This window comes from Falco rusticolus, chromosome 3 (genome assembly GCF_015220075.1).
Source record: "Falco rusticolus isolate bFalRus1 chromosome 3, bFalRus1.pri, whole genome shotgun sequence".
Taxonomy (NCBI): Eukaryota; Metazoa; Chordata; class Aves; order Falconiformes; family Falconidae; genus Falco; species Falco rusticolus.
In genome coordinates, this window is record NC_051189.1 from 78,829,718 (window position 1) to 78,843,487 (window position 13,770).

Sequence of the window (13,770 nt, forward strand, 5' to 3'; positions counted from 1 at the left end):
GCAGAGGGTGCCAACACTATACAAAAACCTGCTGTAGGGTTTAAGATGGTTCTGTAAACTAATTACTTTTTATTCTTCTTTGGCTGAAAATTATTATTCTGGTTGGCTGGGAAATGAAATTAAACCATTGCTTATTTCACAGATGTCAATGAGCTTCAGTAACACCTGGTCAGGACATACAGGTAGATATGAACCATCCACCTCGAAGCAAGAAGTTCTTCATCCTTATCTTCTCAACTGCTCCATCTGCTCAAGTATCACTTCAATTCTCTACAAATTTCTAGATATTAGAGTTCCTCTTTAAATGTGTCTCAAAGCACTAGTAACAGGTATAAGCTTCTTTGTCTACTGCCAAATGTTTAAAAAATGTTTTCCTTTTTTAACATTTCACATGTGTTTCCTGATATAAACAACATTTTATTTCAAGAAATGAGGGAATAGGAGAGATAGGGAGGCTGCATGTTTCAGTAACTTAGCTTTTTGGAAGAGGCCACTAAAGATCTCTGGCTGAGAAAGAGGGGTATGAACTGTATGATACTTCTTATTCATGAATGGTATTTACTATTTCTGTTACCACTTGAGCTTATGCAGCAGTCAGCTAGATGAGTTTTTAACCCAATTAAATGGTAAAATGAGTAGTTATGTCTTTAATGTAAGTGGAAAATATGTTAAAAAAACCCAAACAACCCAACACTGTAGAAATGGGCTCCTGGGTCATGTACAGGATCACATTTGGTTCACTCTCACATTACTCCTCTGAAAATCCTGGCCTGCATATGAAGTTGAGCATATAGATAGGTAGTTCAGAACCAGAGTTCTTTGTCCCTGCTGGTCAGGGTTTCCGTGGAAGTGCCCTGATTCCAAATAAGTGTGGCAGAATCAACTCATAGTTTTTTGATTTACAGTGCTGATATGCATTAACCAAGAGGTTAAGCAATTCTTGTTTCAGTACTGCCTCAATCTTATTTCTGCTGTAAGCACCTTTCATATTACCACTTAGAAATCCAAAGGGATTCCTTTTCCTGATGAAAAGTCCTTGGCTGAAAAGGGAGTTACTTGGCAGATACAATTCCACTCAGGTGATATTTTTTGAAACTACATTGGAAAAAAATAAATAGAGGGTCTGACACATTTTCTTAGACTCTCTACTAATTCATAGACTATACCAGCTGTAGATTCTAACCTTATTTATCTTCCAAATTCTTAATATCAGCTATATCAGTTTGTAAGATCATTGAAGAGTGATGAGAAAATCAGGCAGTACTGGCAGCTGTAGTCAAGCCCTGGTTGAATCTGTCTGTCACTCATTACTCACTATTCAATGCAGTTTGGACGAGCTGCTTGTTTTCTAGTGTTGTGTGTTCTCTGTATCTGGGCCTCCTTTGAGGCTGCGTACCCACAGTCTCTTATCGTCAGTTTCTGATCTTCTAATGGGGGGATTTGATTTTATTGCTCTGACATGTTTTATCCTGCATTCCACCTTATTAAGAAGGCAATGGAAGAGGGCAAACTACTATGTAGTTATTTAGGCAGTAATCAATTTTTAATTAAAAAAGAAGAAATTTTGATTGAAAATGTATATAGGTACTTTGTTGGTCACATATTTTTTGTCAGTCTCACAATTCTTTGATGTTCCTGTGAGTTGCTAAAGTCATTTGCAATGAGTAGATGAATTTTGCTTCTGATGCTGTTTGCCAATGATTCTGAAGAAGCCTTCATTTGCTGTTCAAAATTAGACATCAAATCACATTTCTTTTGATTCCTTACCTTTTTCCAGAATCATGCCATTGCAAGGAAGTCTCAACTGAAACCAAACCAAAACAAAACACAACAAAAAAAACTAAATTATGATCTCTTGTAGTGTCAGTTCCTGGTTTTACATTTTACATTTGAAATTTGTTTCTCATCTAAATCTCCCAATTGGCTCTGTGGATTAGAAGTCTCACTCTTGACAATTTTGATACAAGGAAGAATGCATGCATTTTTGCAGCATTAAAAAAAAAAGAAAAGAAAAGAGAAAATGTTAGCTTCCATCGAGGTTGCTGATGTCAATTCAGTACATATTGAATATTGTTTTACTCTTTGCCAGTGAGTATTGATTTCCTTAAAGTTTACTATCCTCCTTTCTATCCATGTCCCTCACCGATTCAGAGGAAAGCAAGACTGTGAAGTCCTTGCACTTTCCAAGTCTGTGGTGAGAACAGGGCTGTTGTACAAGAGCAAGTTTTGTGTTCTGCTTGCAGCTAATCATCCCAAACATTAGACTGAGGTACATATTAGTTGTATCCCAATTTTTTTTTTTTTTAGTATGATAATGCATATGTATTTTTATATAAATACATATATATACACATGTGTATATACATATAAATGTTTGTAAGTGTGTGTGTCCATGTGTATATGTCTCTGTGTGTAATATATATATTTACTACTATTGCTAGCAGCATATAGCCAGTCCAGCTCTGGGAAACTGACTGGATTCCATTTTGACACATGCATCACTGACAGAATTGTCAATTTTCCAACACGGAGTCTTAATTGCCAGTGTGTGAGCTGGAAAGAAACCAGGTTTATTAACAGATTCCAGGTTCAATTTGCATGTAATTTGCTAAGAAAGAAGGTACAACATTCTAGCCTGGACTGCACTTCTGAAAGCTCTATAGTTCTTTCTTCTGTTCTGATCTGTATTACTTGTGTTTTATTGAGAAATGCTGACCATAATGCAGAACAATTTTCAATCCTGTTACAGAATTTTTCCTATCAAGCCATGAGGAGACTATTAGCAGCTCTGTTGCAAGCGCATCAAATAATCATGGGAGCTGTTTATGTTAATTCAGACTAACTCAGACCTCTTTTTTGTTTCAGAATAATTACTGTTTCAAAATATAAGCATGTGTTAAGAGATCAGGATTAATTTGTAAGAGCTGAATGACAACATTTCCAATGGCTTATTAAACGCTAATTATATTTAAAATGGTGTGACTCTACATACACTTGTGTGCATCAAGAAGTTTAAACATCTGTTTTATAAGTAATGTAAGTTGTAAGGTTACAAAGTTTAATACCACTAGGGGTTATCTTATCATATTAGATAACAAGTGATACATTCAGTTCCATTTTTCAGAACCAGCATAAAAGATTTAGTCTTTTTTTTTTTTTTACTAGTGTGTTATGTGCTAATTAAACAGTAGGCTTAAATAATATGGGGCTCTACTCATCTGACTGCAATTTAAACATTATAAATAGCAGGATTTCCTCAAATATCTTCTTGGAATCTAAGACAAGCTATAGTTCCCCAGTAAAGTGGAAAACAAAGCAGCATAATGCAAGAGAAAAATAATTATTTTAATATTACAAATGTAGAGATCAAAATTTCTGTCATTTATTCCTGTGTCAGTAGTGCAAGTCATCAAAAGGAAGTGGAGGAAGGACAAATAAAATGAAAAAGACAAAGCAACAAAAAGAAACCCCACAAAAATCTGCTGGAACGCACAGCATTAATCTAAAGTAATAAGCTTAAATAATGCCAGCTACATACTTAGGAGTGTTGCACCTGGAAAGATTTTCTGTTAGCTTAATGCCTATACCATACACTATATTACAAAACCAGAGTTCAAGACAAAGAGAACACTGAACATGTTACACAGTGAAATATGCCCTGAACTGGCAGTGCAAGACAACCCTAGTTAACTGCAGATGCAATGAAAAGTCAAGCAAACAAGAAGCTGCTGAAAGTACATATATTTGCTTAACTCTTTTACAAGGTCATTCAAAGCCAAAAATATTCCATCTCTCTAACAAATGTATGCTTATGACCAGAACACTGGCCCTTTCTTCACAGTTCATGAGAATTTAGCAGATTGGGTGCAAGGTCCAGGTTCTATTTGTGTCTCATTCCCCAGGGTTATTTATAAAGAGAGAACTATATTCTAGCCCCTCTTTGTTGATAGAGATTGATGTCAAAGCACCACCTTTTTAGAAAGAATGAGGGTTTTGCCATGGTTTCTGCAGGACCAGGGCTTGCACCAATCTGATCAGAGCTACCTCTCCCATATCACAGATGTTGTTCAATGTCTAATCTACCTATTTGCCTTTCCAGTATGCACTAAATTTTCCCACCTGTTTCTCAGCTAATTTTTTACATTAAATGGGAAACACATCAGCCACTGCCTGTAGGAGAAAACATTGGCTACTACAGCTATCTGATGATGAAAGACCTGCTCAGCAGTTCCCTTCCGAATAGAAATCTCATATGAGAGGCAGATAGACATTAATTTGCAATGTTACACTTATCAAATAAAAGTGTACTGTCTAGACTGCTCTAAGTGCACCTGTCCTTTCAAAGCTAGATAGAGAACTACTGGTTACAGGAGGGGTAAAAGTATACTATTATGAAAATAATGTGCTATTCTGGGGGGGAAGGAAACAATATGTTCAAATACCTTTACCACTAATCTGCTGTATCAGTGTCTGTTATTTGAGTTAATTAATTTTTTTTCTTTGTTGGTTTTTTTTTTTTTTTCCCCTAATAGCCTTCACTTGCCTATAATCTCCAACAATAACACATCTGCCCAAGTCTGAATTTGATTTCACAATCACTGATGCATCACCCAGCATTTTCTGCTTGAACTTTTAGGATTAAATCTTAGACTTATTGACGTTTACGGGAATATTTTCCATTAAAGTTACTAATTCAGAAGTTTACCCTTCAAGATTTCAGCTATGCACAAAGCTAAGGAGTAAATTATGGGACAGTATGGATGAAATCTTGGTTCTGCTGAAGTCTGTTGGCATTTTGCCTATGACCTCAAGAGGGACAGCATTGTGTATTTTATAAACTGAAATGGTCTGCTGTTCTGTATTTGTTTGGTGTGACCAAGATGTAGAATTTAAATAAAACTTTTTATTTCATTCAGAATGTAGCTGAATTTTGGTTCAAACCCAGCTGCACTCACCCAAAAAAACCACCTGTCATGACTTAAGTGGCATTTTAGGCTTGAACTGTCCCATCAGGGTATACAATAAGGGTTTATGTTCTAACATCACACTGCACATAAGCCACTTGAGTTATAATATCTTGTATGTTTTAGCTCACTTACTCTGCTATCATACCATTCTATATCTCTCCCGTATTGTCTTGGAGGTAGGTGGCTTCACTGGAGCTAGACTAGTTTAGCTAGGGTTACTGAAGGATGTTATCACACTAATTGTTTCTCTCTAATTCCACAATTGTTCATATCAGATCTGTGGGGTACCAGACCCCACTGAAAAATACCCTAAACCTGGATCTGATATGACTCGACATTACATATCTGTTAGGTTAACCAGAACACATACAATTCAGTGTATTTGCATGCCTGCACAGTGACAAGTGATATCTGACCACTTATAGAGTCAGACAGATGTGTAGAGATAATAAAGGGCAATGTTACCCTCTCAAAAAAATTTGACTGAATCTGAAGCTATAAAAAGTTTGGATGGACTGTGTCCTCTGTGTCATGTGATTGTTGAACTTTTTTTGTATGCTACCAAGTATCCTAAATTCAGATTTATCAGCTTGTCAAGCCATAATCACAGACTGTCTTGGGTATGTAGTGTTGTTTCCCATCAAATCAGTATAGACAAGGACTACTGTGTGCTTGGATTTTTTGACTGTCTTAAGTGTTTGGATCTCGTTTTTCTAGATGTCCTTGGGATTACAAGTTGTTTGGTTCCATTTTCCATTTTCCACTACACACTTCCTCTAAATACTTAATTACAGGTATTTGATGTGTGGGATTTTTAGTTTAAAGAAGTAATTTTTGTGTAATTTAACAACAGATTTCAAAGAAAACATACATTAATTGCTGATCATCGCTAATAAAGTATATGTGCATCACTTTCAGCAAATGGGTCTTATAAAAAGAGAAAGAATTAACAGTTCATAAGTAGGTACAGAACAAAACCTATCTTTTTTATTCCTGAGAGTAAAGTATAAATTCATAAGGTTTTAAAGCATGTTAGATTATAATTTGTTACCTTTTCTATTATATTAAGTAGCCTAAATGTATGTTAAATAATTTATAGAATTACATGCAAACTTTATATTTATTTAAAACTCCCCTAATACTATATGCATAGAATTCCTTGATGTTAGAATATATTCAGACATCAAAAGTAGTAATTAATAAGAAGTGACATTCAGTGGCTTATTGAAAGTAATATTTTTCAAATAACCAAAGAGGATGGAATAAATTGTTTGATACAGGACTGTAGTTCTGAATATAATTTTACAGGAATATAATGAAAGTATCAGTTAATGCCTCAATCAATAATGATGTGGACTGCAGATTTTAGGAGAAAACTCATCAATATATTTTATAATCTAACGTACAGCTTTACATCTTTCAAGAGATCAAAAAGAAATGGATAGAACAATGTTTTATTCACAATATAAAACAGAATAGGAGGAGGATTTATGTTTCATAAGAGGAGATTTTCAGCTAATTAATTGGGATTTTCTACAATGCTAAAATTAGTTGGCACTCCATAATCCTAATTAAATTCATAGCTAACTCAAGTAATTCCAACTAAAGAATCACATGTTCAAAGTTCACATCCAAACCCACAGATTTCCATATATTTTCTGTCTAAGCTCCAACATTAGACATAGGCACAAAATGTGCTGGTATTCTTATGAATCTGTGATGAGAATTTACTTTCCATATATGAGATGTATTTTGACATGCACAGAACTGTATTTTAAAAGGCAAAAGGAACTCAGTCAGTATGCAATAGGGATTAAATAACATATTTGTGTGGCATGGGAGATCACTTTAAATAACTCATGGTTTCAATGATTTCTAGATTTCCTAGTAATTCTCATAACCAGCATTACTAATATACGATTGAAGAAGCATGTAATACCTCATTATCCTATTGATATCCCAGCCAATCCTAGTTCTTGGAACTTGCAAGTGAACAAGCATGTGGTAAGAATAATGCCAATATCAGTACACTGGACTATGATTTACATGGGCTTCATTCTCCTGAAATTTATTTTGACACTATATCACTATGTATGGAGACACATGAACATTTCATTTCAGCTAACAGAACAAGGAAATGTTGTCATTCAACACACTTTTAAAACACATTGTTTAGTATGCACACTACAGAAGAACCTAAAACTCTACTAAGGTACACAGCCTAGATATAGTCATGATAAATCATAACACTTCTTTTGTTTAAAAGCATAATAAGAAGAAACATTACCCTCCTTTTATGAATGTCTAACTGAAGATCATAAACTTTGAACTGTTTTTCCCAAGGAAATAGAAAAAATAAATTCCAAATACCAAGATTTGCTCAGATATCTTGGTTTCTAACCCAGTGTTTAATTGCAATAACGTTTTTCTTACATCGTGAATAAATTATTATAAATCAGATCTATATTTCAGCACTTCAGGGCACTTCAGGTCATCCTCTGTGCTGAGCAATTGTTAGATAAGAACAGGTCAGCACTTCCTAGACAAAGTTCTGTTTGTGGGGTTTTTTTATTAAAAGATAAGGTGAGATTACCTCTTTTTTTGCAAGCAACCCAAACTTTTTCTTAGATTTTCATATCCTGCCAAGCTGGACAAGGGGAAGGGGAAATGTAAATGAGTGTGAATACTTTCTTTGCATTTCCTTATTCCCCTTTTTCAACAAGAAGAAAGAAAATAGCTTTTCAAATTATTAAGGAAAATGCTTTCTATTTTGATTATGGTAAACGAGTGATGATTTCCAGCCTCTCACTTTGTATATCCCTACTATATTCCTTCCTTTTCAGTCACAAAGAGCTCACCAACAAAGGAAGATGGCATAGATCAAGATAAGGTATTTTGGTCCATTTACCTTACTGTGATCTTCAGCTTTTAAATGACAGACCAGGTGACTTTCCGGCTGCCTTTCATTCTTTGACTCTGTAATGTTACTTGAGTAACAAGAGTTCAAAGTACAGAAATTGCACCTCTGCTTCTCTTTTCTTTACATATTTTTTCATTTATTTAAGATGTAATTGCTGCTTCTGGTGGGGAAGGCTGACATTCAGTATGCCTCATAACTCCGCAGCTTACTACACTCTCAATTCCTTGTCAGACTGAGGGTCTAGGAAGCCCTCCTCTTTAAAGAAGAAAGCTTTTCCCTTGGGAGCAATAGGATCATTTGCTTCCAGCTGCATGAGGGATTGTTATCTAGACATCCCTGTTGTTTGGGAAGACATGACCTCATTACTTCAAGCGTCAGCCCTGCGTGAGCTCTGCCTTTGGCAGCGGTGACCACGACCACCCACCTCTGCTGTCCCTGAAGGCAGTGCATGTGTTTGGTGTGTGGCCATCAGCAACTCCCACAGATGTGTGAGCTGCGATTTGGGCTATCCTCAGCAGGGCCAGGATCTTGCCTGGCACCCAGATTGGAGCTGGGTAGCTCTACCACCCCCAGGGTGCGGTCAGCCCTGGCTCTCCATGCTTTGGGGAGCCCCCTCGGAGATCTTCTATGCTGTTAGCCTGGAGACCTCTTTCCTTCCCTGTTTTTTCCCCTAGGAGGGCTGTTCAATAGCTGTGCAGTGCAGGCAGGTGCCCTGCTCACTGTGTTTGGAACAAGCACAAACTGATCTGCAGCTGCACTTTGCAGGATCAAACCCATCAATTTGCTCAGAGAGAACTCCTTGATTTGTCACACCAAAAAAAAAAAAAAAAAAAAAAAAAAGGTTTGAAAGAAAATAAGAAAATAACCCCTGGGTTTGGTTTCTATGGTTACTACTGCACTAAGGAAAACAGCAACCATGTCATTTATTTATTTATTTCCTATTAAAATATTGTTTGAACAACCCGGTCTTTTTCAGTTTTAGCACCATGTGATACCTGTTCTATTTTTGCTGTTCTTAGTTTCAGATACATACCAGTGAGTTCTCTTCTCATGATTTTGCCCAAATCAAAAGCTTTGTAAGAGAATTAACCTCTTTAGGGTAGTATTAAGACATTTTCTAAGTTCTTTAAACCCAAGCTACTATAACACAATGTTGGTTTAATTAGATATGTAATGTGACAGATAATTTCATAAACTCACCTTGTGTCTGACTGACTTTCCTTACGATTGATAAGGAAATTGATAAAGTGATAAGCATTTTAACTCTGCAGAAGAGAAACAGAGGAAGAGATAGTATGGTTTCTGTTCATATGCCCTTAGCTTTCCTATCAGTATTTCATTCAAAGAAATATGGCTATGTATAGCTATTTCTTATGCTAGAAATAAAGCTTTTGCTTTATTTGTATTTTACTTGAAAAAAAAAAGAGAAAATCTAATGTTATAAATTGATAGTGACAGTCTTAGGCTAATCCTCAGCTTCACTGCTAAATTTTAACATCTGACTAATGTCCATCAAGGCCTTGTAACTCTTCTGTATATGCAATAGGACACTGGTTCGGTATATGCAATAGGACACTGGTGTGATTTACCCGCCACCCCAGGTTAAACAATCCTTTCCTATTTAATTGATCCTCACATGGCAACAGCTCTAAGCCTTTCATCAACCTTCTTGTCCTCTGAATCTTTTCCATTCCCAGTATATCCTTTCTTTTGGATCAAGGAACTACAGAGAGAGTAACAAAGAAGTATGTTAGTTTGCCATAGATTTATTCAGTAGACTAAATCTATAAATCCGTCTAGTAGAATATTCAGCAGAATAATTCTGTCTTATTTTCTGTTTGTTTCCTAATGCTTCCTAACATTTGAGGTGCTTTTTTTTTCATGCCTGCTAAGCTCTATAGCAGATGTTTCCATGTGGCAGAGTGTGGTAACACCAAGGTATCACTACAGGATGGCAATTCACACTTAAGGATCCACCATGTTCTGCACAAATCCAGGTTTATTTTCTTTCCCTATTTTCATTTCTTGACATTCACTTACTGTGAATTTCATCTGCCATTTCCCTGCCAAAGTGATAGTCTAGATGGGTCCTTCTGCAATTCTTTAGACACTATCTTCATCTCTTCTACTTACAACATAATTTTGCATCATCCATAAAACATGTCACCTCATTCCATTTTCACTTCTCCAGGACTTTGGCTACATTTTCACTAATCTGTGGAAACGTAAGCCTTTGCCTAGGCTGTCACTTTTCTTGTGCTAGCCCACAACAAGTGAACAAAACTGCTACACATCCCATCCCATTTGATTAATGTAAGAATTAGACATTAATCTACCGTAGTCATGAAGACTTCTCTTTAGCCAGAGAGCACTAAAAACATCAGGAATCAACTTGACTCTTTAATTTTAGACATATGCCTGAAGGCTAATATTTTCTGACATGTTTTCTGGAAGCACCTGTAATATCCACTAAGAAAGGATGAACACTGGATGCTTAGCTCTTAGAGGGTCACCAGGTGAAATGGATCCTATTTCACCTGGATTTCTCTGTTTTTTTCATTTGTTTGTAGCAGGATGGCAAGATGTCAGCTGTGGATTCTGTCATGAGATTTTCCTTTGAAAACACTTGGTTTACAGATCTTTCTGGGGTGTTCCTAGGGCATAAAAATTTTATATTGGTTTCTGCATACTCCACAGTTTACTTATTAGGCTGCAGCATGATTTGTAGTGATGAACTGCCTGATGAAATGAATCACAACTTTTCATTATAGCTAGAAGCTACCTCTTGTGTAAGGTGTTAAGTGAAGGCTAATTCATAATTCGCAGGACAACTGAAGTGAAATATAAACCAATTATTTTTTAAAAAACCCAAGATCAATAAAAAGTGTAATTTTGAAGACAAATATAATCATGTGATCTATCCTTAGATTTCTTATTAAACATAAGTTATAAAATTATATAAAAAGGCATGATTTAAATTCAACAACTAGCAAAACAAGAATGTTAAGGAGTTCTAAGAACTGTTCAAAGCTCCCATAGTTATTTTAAATTAGTTTGCACCAAGAGAGATGAAAAATACATACATTCCTCTTAATGTATCTTAATTCCTTGTTCAACCAGACTGTTGACCTTTTATCCGGCAAGTGGGATGATGCTGAAAAAAATAACTCAGGACGATAAAATTTGTAAATTGTCTATAGGCACAAAGTCAAAACCTCAGCTACTGTTAAACTGTCATAGTTTGATTTCTTTGTGAGGACCTTCATCAGCATATATCAGATGCAGATCAGCCTCCGCCCCTGTAGTTTCAAATTAGTTTGAAGGCTATTATATGCCTAAAGGCTTTATTGTCATCCTTAGCCAATATTTTGATATCTGCTGATGCTCAACAGATGGGAGATAAATTAGAAGTTAGAGGAAAAAACAAGTCAGACTCAGATAATATTATCTCTTAGATACCTCAGAGCTTGAGAAAATAGATCAATAGTTGCTGAAATCAGAAAACTAGAGGTGATACTAGAGGAGATGAAAAACAATTTTGAATTGGCTGGTACTCTATTCATCTTTGGCCATCAGCAAAGTCATGTCTTAGATAGTGCCTGCTTTCTAGTTGCCTCTAGCTTTAGAATAGTGTTTCTCCATGTAATGGCTAGCATCTTCATTTCCAGGGAGCTAGGTGAACATCAGAAATACACTTGTTTCAAGGGAAGGCTGGGAAAGTACATGGGAGAGACAGCTACTACAGATTACTAAACAGGCCACAATGGATCAAGAAATCCTGAGCATAAACTGAACATAAAATGTTTGGCATCTGAGGAGCTCCTAGGGAGAAAATATATTTTTACTGTTCTTATTCTTCTCAGTGTGTCCATTATGGTCACTGTTAATCTTGTTTTACACAGTGTGGCCATTCTTGTGTTTTTGGTTTTTTTTTTTAAATGCAACTGGGAAATCTAATTATAGTAGGAGTAGTGGCCAAATAAGCAAATGAGTCCACTGTAAGGTCTTAAGAGCTCTAAGCCAGAGAGTTAGAGCTCTGAACTCAGTCCCATTTAATTCTGAGCTTTCAATGTACTCGTGTGCAAATCACTGAATTGATCTCATGCCTCAGTTTCCCATTTTAAAAATAAAAATAGTGCTTCTGCACATCATGGTTTAACCCCAGCTGACAACTAAGTACCACGCAGCCAGTCAAACACTCCCTTACCCCCACCTCCGCTGGTGGGATGGAGAGTAGAATCAGAAAAAGGTAAAACACATGGGCTGAGAAAAGACTACTTTAATAATTGAAATAAAGTTAAAATAATAATAACAATAACAACAACAACAATAATAATGAAGGGGAGAGGGAGAGAGAGGAATAAAACCCAAGGGAAAAAAAAACAGGTGATGCACAACAACAATTGCTCACCACCCGCTGACCAGCCAGTCCCCAAGCAGTGAGCAACAGCCACCAGTCAACTCCCCACAGTTTATATACTGAGCATGACATTCTATGGTATGGAATACCCCGTTGGCTATCCCAGGTCAGCTGTCCCAGATCTGCTCCCTCCCAGCTCCTTGTGGGCCTGCTCACTGGCAGAGCATGGGAAACTTGATAAGTCCTTGATTTAGAGTAAGCATCACGTAGCAACAGCTAAACCAGCAATGTGTTATCAGCATTATTCTCATACTAAATCCAAAACACAGTGCTGTACTAGCTACTAGAAAGAGAATTAACTCTATCTCAGCCAAAACCAGGACAGTTTGTCATCAAGAAAAGGCATAAGAACAAAATCAGAGCACTGCTGCCCATTTAGTTATAATGGTATGATGCAGACTGATTTTGATTTTGGGTAGCTTCCACAGCCTGTCTTTAGAGAGGCTGCACACTTTTCTATGTTTTTTCAGCAGCACTATGCAGCGACCTGAGATTTCCCAGGTTTGTTTTTTTCCTTCTGTCTTATCTTCCCTTTCTCTGTTCCACCCTTACAAGATAGCACAGCAGTACATTGTTTAGCTAGTGTCTAAAAAGATGGCTTAGAGAAACTATCAGAGTGAAAACACTTTTGGGAATAGTCTATGTATTAAAAAAACAAAACAAACATTAAATTGGATTCAACATGGATTTTTCAGTGTTGTCAGAGCCAACCAATGCCAATACAATACCACATATCCTGGTCCTAACTTCAAGGGGTGGACATAAATTTGCATAGCTGCTTCATGTGTCTGCTGGTATGACTGGTGCATTTATATGCGGAACTCTGAATCTTGTGCAAAAAAAATCTATGACAGAAAGAAGGGGGTATTCATGAATCATCCAATCTAGCAGCTAATTCAGAACAGTAATAAAGCTTCACAAAATACATCTTTCACATACGTATTTTTGGCAGTCAGTGAAAAAGGGTTCAACATTGTCTCAGACACTATTAATCATTACCTGAGGCGAAAGCAATGCAAAGACTGGCAGACTGAAACCTTTTGGAAAAGTGAGGTTAAATCGTTTATGTCCTTCATGAAAAGTTTAACATGACTTATCAGAATGCCTGTCCCTCCATTAAGACTTTTCTCTGTGATTTTTAAAATAATCAAATATAGCCAGATGTTTACTTGAGCCTAACACAGTTATTAAATATCATTTAACCTAGCCACTGCCTAAATATATCAGCCATACAAGCTTTGCGTGAAGATTATATAGAATGGTGTTTGCTTGTAACTGTGAAGCTGGGTTTTATTCCAACTTATTTTCCAATAACTCGATTTGGGAACAAAATTTTGTTTGTGCTGAATAGACAAGCACTCCCTCTTTGTTGAAGGAAGCTGGAACTGTAGAGAAAACAGAGGCCTGTTGTACCCAAAAAGCAGAAGCAAGCTTAAGTATGCTGTTTGCTGTGAAGCAAGTTA